The sequence below is a fragment of the Cupressus sempervirens genome, chromosome 9 (genome assembly GCF_028749045.1).
Source record: "Cupressus sempervirens isolate cs-2001-9-10 chromosome 9, ASM2874904v1, whole genome shotgun sequence".
NCBI lineage: Eukaryota > Viridiplantae > Streptophyta > Pinopsida > Cupressales > Cupressaceae > Cupressus > Cupressus sempervirens.
Genome location: NC_143126.1, coordinates 43,979,607 through 43,992,651, shown reverse-complemented (window position 1 = coordinate 43,992,651; position 13,045 = coordinate 43,979,607). Strand labels below are relative to the sequence as shown.

The window sequence follows — 13,045 nt, the reverse complement described above, 5'->3', positions numbered from 1 at the left end:
GGTTTGTCATATGAGCTTAGAATGTTCTCATTTTCTACATAAAGGTTCATTTCAGAATTATAAACCTAACATAAAATCTCATTGCTCCACCTTAAGTATTAGAGAAGTTTTTTTGATTTTCAGTGGAAAATATAGGAGAAAAATCTTTAGGATCACTGTTGGAGGCCTTAGAGTGCTCAAATGAGGTTTGAAAACTTGAAAAAAGGGAATTTGCATAGTTTGAAGCCTATAGATCATGAGATGAAATTTTTGAAAAGTGCTTATAATAGCCACTCATAGTAATGGTTTGAGAGTTATGGCCTTCCAAAGTTAGGCTACCTAAAATTTCTAATATAACTTATCAAAGATGTATTTAGCCAACTCTATATGTATTGTTAGGGCATGTCAGCCCTAGGTATTAAGTTTGAGCATCTAGAACCTTTTCGGGTGGCATAAAATTGCCTATTTAGTAAAGGCTTGAACATTTTTTAGGACAACTTTGGGTGATAGTTCACAACATTGTCTTGCAAATTACTATAATGAAGGTGCCTAGGTGGGTTAGCATATTGTACTCATGCATTCTATATTTCCACATTTATGGAAAAAATAAGAAATCCATATTTTGTTCTCACATTGAATATTGTTTCTATTATGTTTTTATGGTATTAAGGGGAGTACCCTTCATTACCCTTATCAAGTGGTATCAAAGTAGGAGTTCATAATCATACATATAAATTATCAACTGCAATAAAATTTACACTAGGAATATGGTTGTGGGTTTGAGAGATAAGTGTGAAAATGAATCCACAAAGGAAACATGGTGAAAAAGTTCGAAGTGTGAGAAAAAATGGTTTTATAGCCCTCTAGAGATAAGTGTGAGAATTGCAATAAGAGATTCACAAGAAATGAATACTATGGAAAGAGATGAAAGTAAGGATGAATTTGAAGAATAAGGGCATATTAAACATGAAACATAAGAAGTTGTTGGATACAATCGATTAATTATGTATTGTCTTTGATGTTACACTAATGTCATATCATTATTAGTCAATGTATGTTGACCTCACTCAGATAGTGAAGCCAGTTTTCTATGTGTACCAAGTGTTCTTATGTTTACCTAGTTTAGAAGGTAGTGTCTATCGAATTCACTTAGGCATCAAAGGAAAGTCTACAAAAGATGAGTGTCAACCGAGATCACTTGGGTAATAAAGGAAATGTTGGATGGAGCTAGTGTTAACTAAGCTCACTCAGTTACCAAAGGATCTTCATGAATATGTAGTGTTAAGATAGTTCACTTGGTTAACACATGAAAATCATTTTAGTGTCTACAGAGCAGAGTTGGCTATCAAATTTTTTTTATTTTTTTGGCCTATTAAGTTCAATTGATTTATCTATTGATTCTAGCCAATTGGGAAATAAATATTAATTATTCTAAGTTGTTGTGGGGAAACTTGACAATATGAATGAGATAAGGTCAAGTTGATAATTTGAAAGTGTGAAAGATTGTGAATGCATGAAAGATTTTGAAGATCTAATGATGCAGTAAGAAAGTGAATTAGAAGGATAAGCATAATATCCTTGTGAAGCTAAAAAGATATATTCAATTAGGAAGGATAAAGTACAAGCCAAAAAAAAGATCTATAATCAATAATTCAATTGCATTAGAAATTAGGTCATCTCATTGTTACTCTCTAACCATCATAGTAGTAATCTAAAGCTCTTAACTAAGTTGGCTTAACAACTATTTGTAAAACCTCTACCAAGATGGCAGTTCTATTAAACTTTCTAAAGACCTCTAACAAGGCCACTGTTAGGGTGATTAAATCCTTTAACAGGGTTACACCTAACAATGTGTTTTGAAATCTTTAACAAGATTGGCTCTTAATAGGGCTCACTTCAAAAGAGTGAAAATAGTAACTAGTTGCAATTGGTGATTTTTCCAAATTGGGTTTCCATGTTAAATCCTCATGTCAATTATGTTCATACTATTTTATTTTATGTTTTAACACCTAAGTTAAAGTAACGCTAATCATAGATAACATCTAAGATTTGCATATTCAGTATTTACTAATTTATAGCATTATGTGTGTTTGTCGAGCATCAATAGTATTAAGTTTTTAGAGTTTATTTTATACTGACATCTAAGGGGTCTAGGATTTATTTTTTTGGTAATTGATTCACTCCCTCCCCTCTCAATTACTCCTTTTATATGTCCAATAATTGGTATAAGATCTTTTGGTGCTTACAGAGAAGGTTTTAAGGACTTAGCTAAAAATCAAGATGTTTTATAGAAGAGAATTTCCCAAGTTGAATAGAGACAGTTTTGCAGCATGACAAAGACTTATGAGCTTACATTTGACTACCATTAGTGATTCAAGTTGCAAATATATTAATGTTGAATAAAAGACTCCCACTAGAACATTATAAATTGAAGATAATGCTGAAATGAAGAATCATAACATCATGATGATTGATATTGCATCTTCTCTTAGTTATGCTAAATTTGATGAAGTAAAAGATTGTAAAACTGCTCATGTAATGTGAACCAAACTAAAATAATTTTATGGAGGAGATGACAATGCAAGAAGAGCTAAGGTTGAAAGTATTAGAGGTCATTTTGATTAGATGAAAAATGAGAGAAGATGAGAACATTGCAAAATATGTGGAAAGAATCAAAGCAAGTGTGAGTGTAATCAAAGCATCTGGAGGAGATATTCAAGAAAAAAATAGTTGTAAGCAAGGTACTTAGAACTCTTCTTTCTATTTATGCAATTAGAGTGTCTACTATTCAAGAGATGAGATGTGATCCAAATAATAAAATATCTTTGGATGCTCTAGTTGGAAGATTGATAGCTTTTGAGTTAGATAACTTTGATAACTATGTTCCTAGCTCAAAAGGTATTAAGTCTACATTTGAAGCTAAATTATCACTCAAGAAAAGGAGTAAGAAATAAAAGTCTAGTCAATCAAGAAGTGAAGAAGAAGAAATAAAAGAAAGCTCAGACAATGATCTTGATGTTGTTGAAGTCCTACTTGAAAAGAATTATTCCAAAGGCAGAGAAAAGTACAAAAGTAAAGTTCCTCTAATCTGCTTTTCTTGTGAAGAAGTTGGTCACATTGCTGCAAGGTGTCCAAACAGAGAAAAAAAAGATGAAAAGTAAAAAAATAAGCATAAAGGCAAGAAGGATTCCAAGAACTATAAGGAAAAAGGTAAGAAATATTATTTTATGGATAAAGATTCTGATAACAGTGAAGATGAAATGGTATATATTGCAATAAAAGATGAATCTGATGATGAAGGAGATAAAATGGCACTTATCTCTCATGTTAGCAAAAATGATACAAGAATTATTGATAGTGTTTGTTTACATCATATGAATGGAGATAAAACAAAATTTGAACACATGAAATAATACAATGGAGGTAGTGTGAGATTTGAAAACAATGAACCCTATAACATAAAAGGAAAATGATGTATTTCTTTGACAAAGGAACTTATATGTGACAATACTCATTGATTTCAAGGACTAAAGTACAATCTACTAAGTGTGGCATAGTTGAATAACATTGGATTCAAGGTAGAATTCATGGATGGACATGCCAAACTATTGGATGGAAAAGGAAATCTAGTTGGATTAGGCAAACAAACAAAAGGTAATCTATTTTATCTTGATCTTAGTGAATGTTCATGTTTTATTGCTCAAGTAGAAGAAAGCTATATATGACACAAAAAATTATGTCATGTAATCTTTGATAATATAGTTAAGATAAGAAAACATAAAAGAGTAATAGGTATTCCTATTTTGAAGAAGCTTGATATGGATCTATGCAAAAATTGACAAATTAATAAGATGGGAAAGACTAGTTTTAAAAGAGAAAACTATCAATCTGGAGAAGCCTTAGAATTTGTTCATATAGACTTATGTGGACCTATTGGAATAGAGTGTTACAGTGGAGAATTTTTTTAAATTCTTTTTGTTGATAATTATTCTAGAATGATGACTGTAATGTATCTAAATGAAAAATCTAAAGCTTTTCAAAAATTCAAGTAGTGTAACACTAAATCTAACAATACCAAAAAAAAAAAAATGAATCCAATAACAAGTACAAAGAATGCAATAAATTTTTTTTTATTAACTTCACTTAATACAAGTACAAGTACACAAATTGAACCATTCTCAATCTGAAAACCTCAAAATACAAGTAAACATCATCCAAATATGATTCCATAAAGATTCTAAAACATATAGAGTTCAGTACAATAACGAAGTATAATCTCATCCTTAAATGCCTATGTCCAAAATATGGACCCTACTAGCAAATGCAAAATGATACAAGAAGAACTTCAATAAGCATCTTTAGCTACTTGAAAACTCAAGACACCTAGAAACACATAGGATGCAACACAAAAGAAAATAGGGCTCAGTACACACTGAATTGAAAAGCGTAATCCATCTGCATGCATGTTAGACCAAACATATACAAAACCATAATGCAGATGTCTATTTTAATATAACATAGTGCAGTTCCAAAATTAATATGCAAGAAGTAAACTTTTACTCATTATTGCAAAATTAAACTCACACTAAGAATAACATGTAAATGAAATATATATATACTAAGGTGCCATTGTTATGGCACTAAGATACTGCATCCATGTATGGTATGCTCATAGTCAACACATAACTCTACTATACTCGTCATATGACATAATAGAGATCTGCCTTATTCTCCGTACTTAACCATTTAGGTCCAAGTCATAGGTAAGACCAATTTAATCTTTTAATATGAAATTAACCCACCCAGCTCATTTTATATGTTTTCACTGCATTAAATAACTAAATAGGATTACCCAATTTAGCCACCCCGATATATGTTCATCTCAGATATTCTTAAAATACACATCAAACAGATATTTTAGAATGCCTATACTACATGATACCACTTTCCTCTTCTATCTGAACTTAATTTCCACAGCTAATCTTGAAAGTAATGACTAGGTTATTTCAACAATATGAATAAAACTTTAATATTAAGTACTAGTAAATACAACTAATTGTGACATCACATTTAGTGATACTTACTAATCTTAACATTATAACTTTATCCCTATTGCTAAAATAAACCAAACAAACCCTCAAGTTAACTATGATAATAAATTCAATGTACTTATGATATTCTTGTTGTTTACACGAACTCAACATATATCATTTTCATCTATTCATTTGTTTGAAACAACTTTCCATATCAACATTGAAAGGAAAATAGCTCTGAAATCAAATAACAAGATACAGTTATAGAATAGAAGAATTCTAATTCATTTCAAACACCATATATATTTTATTTATATACTTCATGACACATTTAAAACTGTAAAGAATATCCATAATACATTCACCTATAGATTATAGAAGTGTATTAACAATCTTAAAGTAACAGTAAAATGCCAGTAATCAACAATTACAGGGTTTAAGTTTTAATACCAACCTTACCACTAGAATAATTGTATTATGCCAATTAAAAATCTTAACAAAATTCTAATCTTACTCAAAAGTAAACTTTATAAATCATTTTATCAAATGCAACTGATCATCTTAAATAAAAACACAAAATGATCGAATCATTCCAAAAGCTAATATTTGCTAATGATAAGTTTCATGCTAATAATTAACAAATGCCGATGTCAAATCTTTGCCAATGACTATTTTTACACCCATATGATCTTGTCCATGTTTGATGTTACGCCTCAAATTAGCTCGTATTCAAATCTAAACAAGCCGTAATTAAAATGATTGAGACAACGGTTATGTGGATGTTTTAACCAGTCAAGACAACAAATCCAATACGCTCAGTTTCAATTCCTATTTATGTTGAAGCAACATTCACAAAATCGAGCAACAAGATATGTTTACTAAAAAACATGTTTCAAATAGCTTATTCTGCCACATTGACCAAAACATTTCATGATAACAAACCTATGTTCAATAACTTTTGATACTAATTCTTAAAAACCTTCTACAGTCCAAAATTTTATAACCAAAAGATAGTGACCTGTTAACTATTTGTTCAAATGCCTGAGCTCGGTGCCGTAACCATGACTCAGAAAGAGCTATTCTTTGTAACTCTTGTTTAAGACAAAACCCCAAAAGTTAGGTGCCAACATACTACACTCTTTCTTGCTTGTTGTGCAAGCATGATCGCTCACAGAGCTAAGCTCTATGGGTACTCATCCTTGTGCGCCAAGTAACTATATAATACAGTTTTTTGTGAAGTCTTTTATAAATTTTTTAAATATAATCAACCCAAATCATAATCTTGCATATGCATGAAACACAAGGGTGTGTGAGGTCTCAGAACTTCACATACTCCTTTGTCTCATGTTTATGCAAACTGAATGATTGATCATAAAATAAAGACAGAATATATTAAAATTTTCATGGAATGAGTTCCATTCATTTCAAATCTAAATTAAAAAAAAAAGAGAAAGATTAGGGTAAGGAACTGCCCCCTACCTGAGAGATAGTAGAGAGTAATTTCTTAGCACCAAAAACTTTAGCAACTCGCTGAGAAAGCCAAAGCCCAAAAATAAATACCTCACTTTTAAAATGCAAAGACCCAAATACTGGCTTGCAATAGAGGATATGATGATCAACAACATAAACCAAGAGAAATTTTTCAAAAGAACTGGCTAAGAGCAAGACCACAATGCTCGGCCTTAAAAACTCAAGATTTTTTTCAACAAATTCTTCCATGAACCCGATTCCACAGCGACAAGGGTTACAAGTGTTCTTAAATCAAAGTAGTGCAACCAAATTTTTGGCCCTTTCTCAACAGATAACCAAACTATCAACATGAAATGGTCGACTATACTAATAGTACCATAAAACCTCATTACTCTACATTCAATGAACCTTCCCTCAAAACAGAGCCATGTAAGCTGCAGTTTCACTACCACCACCATGATCTAGCTATGTTCGAAGCAAATATCCCTTTGATATAAAAGTATGCAATACCCATGAGGTTTTGTGTTATGTAAATCTCATTTCATAACATCAATTAAACAATATGATATGTCCTAATCCACTAGAGAATGGTAATAGCCACGGGTTAAAACCCTAATAAAAAACAACACATTAACATATTGATGCCTTATTTTAAAAACCTTATAAAAACAAAAGAATGTATATATATATATATATATATATATATATATATATATATATATATATATATATATGCAAGTTACTCTTCTAAGATAAGATTACAAACATATTTAGATGAATACCTCCCCACTTTTTGCATAAGTCACCAATAATTTAAACTCAAGGTTATAATCCCCAAACAATATTAATTGAATGACTGCTCAGCGGTAAAAGAGAAAATTGAATAAGTATATATATATATTTCCTTAAGCTGGTAACATCAAATAGAACTATTTTTATAAACAATTGTACCTAGGCAAAGAAAATTCATATAGCATAACCTAAATTTAACATTGGCCAATAAATAACTCGCAATGTTTACAAATGAGTTCCACCAAAACAACTAAAGTATACTTTCTAATATTAATCCAAAAGATAGTGCATCGCAAAATCAGAGAATTCAAATATAGAATCCTGAAACACGCTGAATATTTAGACATAAAACACATGTCCCAAGGAAATTATCACCAAGTTCAATAGATAAAAAGAACATAATTTTAGAGAAAAAACTTATAACCACAAATTCCTAACATGAAGTAAAACCCAAGAAGTGGTCAGGCATGACACCCTCCCCCACTAGGATTTGACTTTCTCCTGGAAGTCAGCAAACAAGTGCGGATGAGCTGCTCTCATCATTTTAGTGTCCTCCTAGGTAGCAGATGTTTCATCATTGGGGTCCCATAGGACCTTTACCTACTTTATTTCTCTTTCTCTTAAACTCAAAGTTCTACTTTGCATGATCTATACTGGTTCTAGCATGATTTGACCATCCAAAATCTGCAAATTTTTCCAATCAAGCATGTGAGCAATATCAGGTATATACTTACGTAATATTGAAATATGAAATACATTATGTACACGTGAAAGACTCAGTGGCAAGGCAAGTTTGTAGGCAATAGGTCCAATCCATTCCAAAATTTCAAATGGACCTACAAATCATGGTGCTAACTTGGAACCCTTTCCATATCGAATTGGACTCTTACATGGCCTTACCCGGAGAAACACTTTATCACCAACCAAGAATTGATGGTCAATCCTATGCTTATCAACATACTTCTTTTGTCTATCCCAAGTAGTAATAAGGTGTTCTCTGATCCTCTTCACCCGCTGCTCCAAATCTTGCAACTAATCAGGTCCTAAAAGAGTCCCGTCTTCCAAATTGTCCCAACTGAGAGGTGTCCTACAAGGTCTACCATACAATGCTTGGAATGGTGCCATACCTATGGAATTGTGATATCCATTATTATACACGAATTCTACCAAATGTAGATACTCTTCCCACTTATTTTCTCTATCCATTACGTACATCCTAAGCATGTCTTCCAGAATCTGGTTGACACGTTCAGTTTGCCCGTCTATTTCTGGGTGATAGGCTGAACTAAAATTCAGTTGAGTACCTAACTCTCGCTGCATGGATCTCCAAAGAGATGAAGTAAACACTAGATCCCTATCGAAAATAATCTTTTAAGGAATTCTATGTAACTTAACTATCTGTTCCATATATACTTTGGCAATAGTTACTGCATTATAGGATGATCTACTTGGAATAAAATGAGCAACCTTCAAAAATCGGTCTACTACCACCATAATAGCATCATGCCTATGAGCTATAATAGGAAATCTAGTTATAAAATCTATAGAAATGGTGTCCCATTTCCATTCTAGAATACTATGTGGTTGTGACATTCCAAACATCAAGCCACAAAATTTGCTATGTCTCTCTTCATTCCAGGCCAATAATAATGCTGCTTAAGGTTAGAAAGCATTTTATTGACACCTGGATGAGCTGAATATGGTGCTTTGTGAGCCTCCAACATAACTAGATTTCTCAAATCACCCAACTTAGGAATGTATGCAGTCCCTCTAAACAGCAGCAAACCTTCAAGATTCACTGAATACCCCTCAAAACACCCTTCTAAGATGCTACCACTGTCAATAACAGTCTTAACATCCTGAAACCAATGATTTGCAAAAAGATTTTGAAGAATCTTATCCCTAAGATCCACTGTTAAGATCAAAGAAGATAATTCATGTTGCCTTCTGCTAAGTGCATCAGCAACCACGTTCTCCTTCCCTTGCACATACTTAATCTAAAAGTCATATTCACACAGGAACTCCATCCATCTTCACTACCTAGTGTTGAGGTCTGGTTGTGTGAAAAGATACTGAAGGCTTCAATGGTTAGAATGTAACTCAAAATGTTGACCCAAAAGAAAATGCTGCCACTTAGTCAAAGCATGCATAATCACAACAAGTTCAAGATCATGAGTAGGGTAATTCACCTCATGACTCTTTAGCTTTTTGGATTCATAAGCAATAACACATCCGTCCTACAACAACACTGCTCCTATGCCATCCAAAGATGCATCAGTGCAAAGCACGAACTCCTTAGTAGAATCTGGAACTGCTAGGACTGGTGTACTGGTCAAACATTCCTTAAGTTTTTGAAATGCTACCTCGCACTCTTCTATCCACACAAATTTCTTCCCTTTTCTCTGAAGGGATGTGATAGGATGCACTATTTTGGAGAAGTTTGACACAAATCTATGGTAATAGCTTGCCAAACCCATGAAACTTCAAACCTCAGACACATTCGTAGGTGCTGGCCAATCAACAATAGCCCGAATCTTGGATGGATCTACAAAAATTCTATCACCTGAAAAGATACGTCCTAAGTAGCAAATCTTCGATCTGAAGAATTCACACTTCTCAGGATTGGCATACAGTCTGTTCCTACGAAGGCATTCCAAAACTTACCCTAAATACTATTCATGTTCCTCAATAGAGTTAGAATACACTAAAATATCATCTAGAAAAACCACTACGAACTTGTCAAGGTAAGTTCTAAACACAACATTCATTAGGCTCATGAAGACAGAAGGTGCATTTGTCAACCCAAAAGGTACTACTATGAATTTGTAGTGTCCATACTTGGTGCGAAAAGCTATTTTATGAATGTCAGCTTCTTGGATTCTAAGTTGATGATACTCAAATTTCAGATCAATCTTCGAAAAGACTCGGGCACCCTTGACCTGGTCAAACAAGTCATCAATTCTAGGCAAAGGATACCTATTCTTAACAGTGACCTTGTTCAACTGTCTATAATCTATACAAAGTCTTAAAGAATCATCTTTCTTCTTGACAAAAAACAATGGAGCACCCCAAGGTGATACACTAGGATGAATCAAACCTTTCTCCAAAAGCTCCTCCAACTAAAATTTAAGTTCAACTAGCTCTTCAGCTGTCATTTTGTAAGGAGTCTTGGAAATTGGTTCCGTTCCTAGCACTAAATCGATTCGAAAATCAATTTCTCTTCTCGGAGGTATTCTCGAAATCTCTTCAACAAATACATCCAAAAAACTCTGCAAAATCGGATGATCGTGAAAAGAACCCTTATCCATGGAATCATTTAAGTCATTTATCGATATGGAAAACAAACTAAAGCCTTTTTGAGTACAACTTGCCAATTGTTTGGCAGAAATTGTCCTCAAAGAGATGGGTCTCTTGATTCCCACAATAACTCTAGCTAATCCAAGATCATCAACACAACTGCTTGACTTATCCTTGCAATCCAAAATGGCTTGATGCTGTTCTAACCAATCCATACCCAAAACTATGTCATACGATCCTAAAGGTATAACCCTAAGGTTCGCTGAAGTAGAGAAAGTTTTCATATGAATTTTATAGTCAGGTGCAACAATATCAACATTCACCTTGGATCTTGATGCTAACTCCACTTGCCATCTGTCCCTTGCCCTAACCATAGAAATACCACTATTTGCAACTAAAGTAGAAGAAATAAATGAGTCTGTAGCTCCAGAGTCAAATAAAATAGATACTTTCATACCTTGAGTATTACCCTGAGCTTCAATAACCATATTTTGGTGTTCGGCCTGCTTCTGATCCAGGGTTGCAAAGATATGGGGGTTCTTGGCAGAATCACCAACTGTCGCTTTAGACCTAGCTGGCTTAGGTCCAATGTTCGACTTGTCCCAGTTAGGGCATTGAGACTGGTAATGACCCAACTGACCACAATGGAAACACTCAACAGATTTCCTGAATCCCATGTTCTAACTAGAAGGATTAGGAAATGGATTATTACTCTTTACACTCTGAGGTGGTTGAGATGGTTTAGGCTATTTTGAACCCTTGAAGTTCTTACCGAACTTTCTCTTCTTGAATTTCCCACCAGAAAATCCTAATTTTGAACTGCCTTGTGGAGGCTTTTGATTCCTGCTGACATTTGGAGTAGGTGGATTCATGCTAGTTTTGTATGAAGCCCCATGATATCCAAACTTCATCTCAATCAACTTTGCTCGCTTCAAAGCTTCCTTCATAGTCATAGGTCAAAAATTTCTCACTTCCTCCCCAATCTTGGCTAAAATTCCTCTGATGAAGTGCTGTATCATGGCCTTATCATTTTCATCCCACCCAAAAAACTTCTTAAGCTCATAGAACCTACATTCATAAGCTTCCACTATAGAGCCAAACTGTACAATCTGAAAGAACTCCTCTACACGTGCCTGACGCCAATATTTTGACATAAACCTCTCCTTGAATCGCTCTACAAAGAGCTCCCAAGTAACTAGAGAGATATCAATGCCCAACTTCTCCAACTCCTTCTCCCACCTCAAGGAACCAAATCCTCTCAAATGTATAACTGTCCATCTTACCTTCACATTACTCAAGTAACAATGTAAGACAAAGCATTGCTCAATGTTTAGCAGCCAAGCTTCTGTCGTTGTAGCCTGCTCCATATCGTAGAATAACAGTCCTTTCATCTTGGAAAGATCCTTGAGCTAAGCTCTTGCCACTAGATCTTCCTCGACAGCAAGGTTAACACCTTGCACAAGAGGTCTCCTATCATTCACTCCCCCACCAAGAATCTGATTATTAGCCTCAATATTATCAAGATGTTTTAGTATCCTTTGAAGTACCATAGCTTGATCTGCCTGATTCTGGTTGATCTGCCTGCCCCTGCCTTGGCCTCTGCCAGCAAGGTTATCCTTAGGAATACCACATCCTCGAATTCCTCTAGTGATGGGAGGCATGATAGCAACCTAAAAACAAAAATCTATAAATATGCATCAATAATGGGTTAAACCCTATAACCCAAGAGTCCTGGTTATTCTAACCTTGGCTCTGATACCAAATGTAACACTAAATCTAACAATACCAAAAAAAAAATATGAATCCAATAACAAGTACAAAGAATGCAATTAATTTTTTTTTATTAACTTCACTTAATACAAGTACAAGTACACACATTGAACCATTCTCAATCTGAAAACCTCAAAATACAAGTAAACATTACCCAAATATGATTCCATAAAGATTCTAAACATATAGAGTTCAGTACAATAATGAAGTATAATATCATCCTTAAATTCCTATGTCCAAAATACGAACCCTACTAGCAAATGAAAAATGATACAAGAAGAACTTCAATAAGCATCTTTAGCTACTTGAAAACTCGAGACACCTAGAAACAAATAGGATGCAACAAAAAACAAAAGAGGGCTCAGTACACATTGAGTTGAAAAGTGTAATCCATCTACATGCACGTTACACCAAACATATACAAAACCATAATGCATATATCTATTTTAATATAACACAGTGCAGTTCCAAAATTAATATGCAAGAAGTAAACATTTACTCATTATTGTAAAATTAAACTCGCACTAAGAATAACATGTAAATGAAACATATATATACTGAGGTGTCATTGTTATGGCACTAAGATACTGCATCCATGTATGGTATGCTCATAGTCAACACATAACTAGTTTCTCTACTATACTCATCATATGAAATTATAGAGATCTGCCTTGTTCTCCGTACTTAACCATTTAGGTCCAAGT

The 13,045-nt window shown here is 33.7% G+C and overlaps 1 pseudogene; it reads right to left on the bottom strand.

The window, feature by feature from the left end:
• LOC149537535 (adenosylhomocysteinase 2-like) overlaps positions 1 to 12,232 on the bottom strand; it is a 45,212-nt pseudogene extending 32,980 nt beyond the window's left edge.
• Between the last annotated feature and the right edge of the window lie 813 nt (positions 12,233 to 13,045).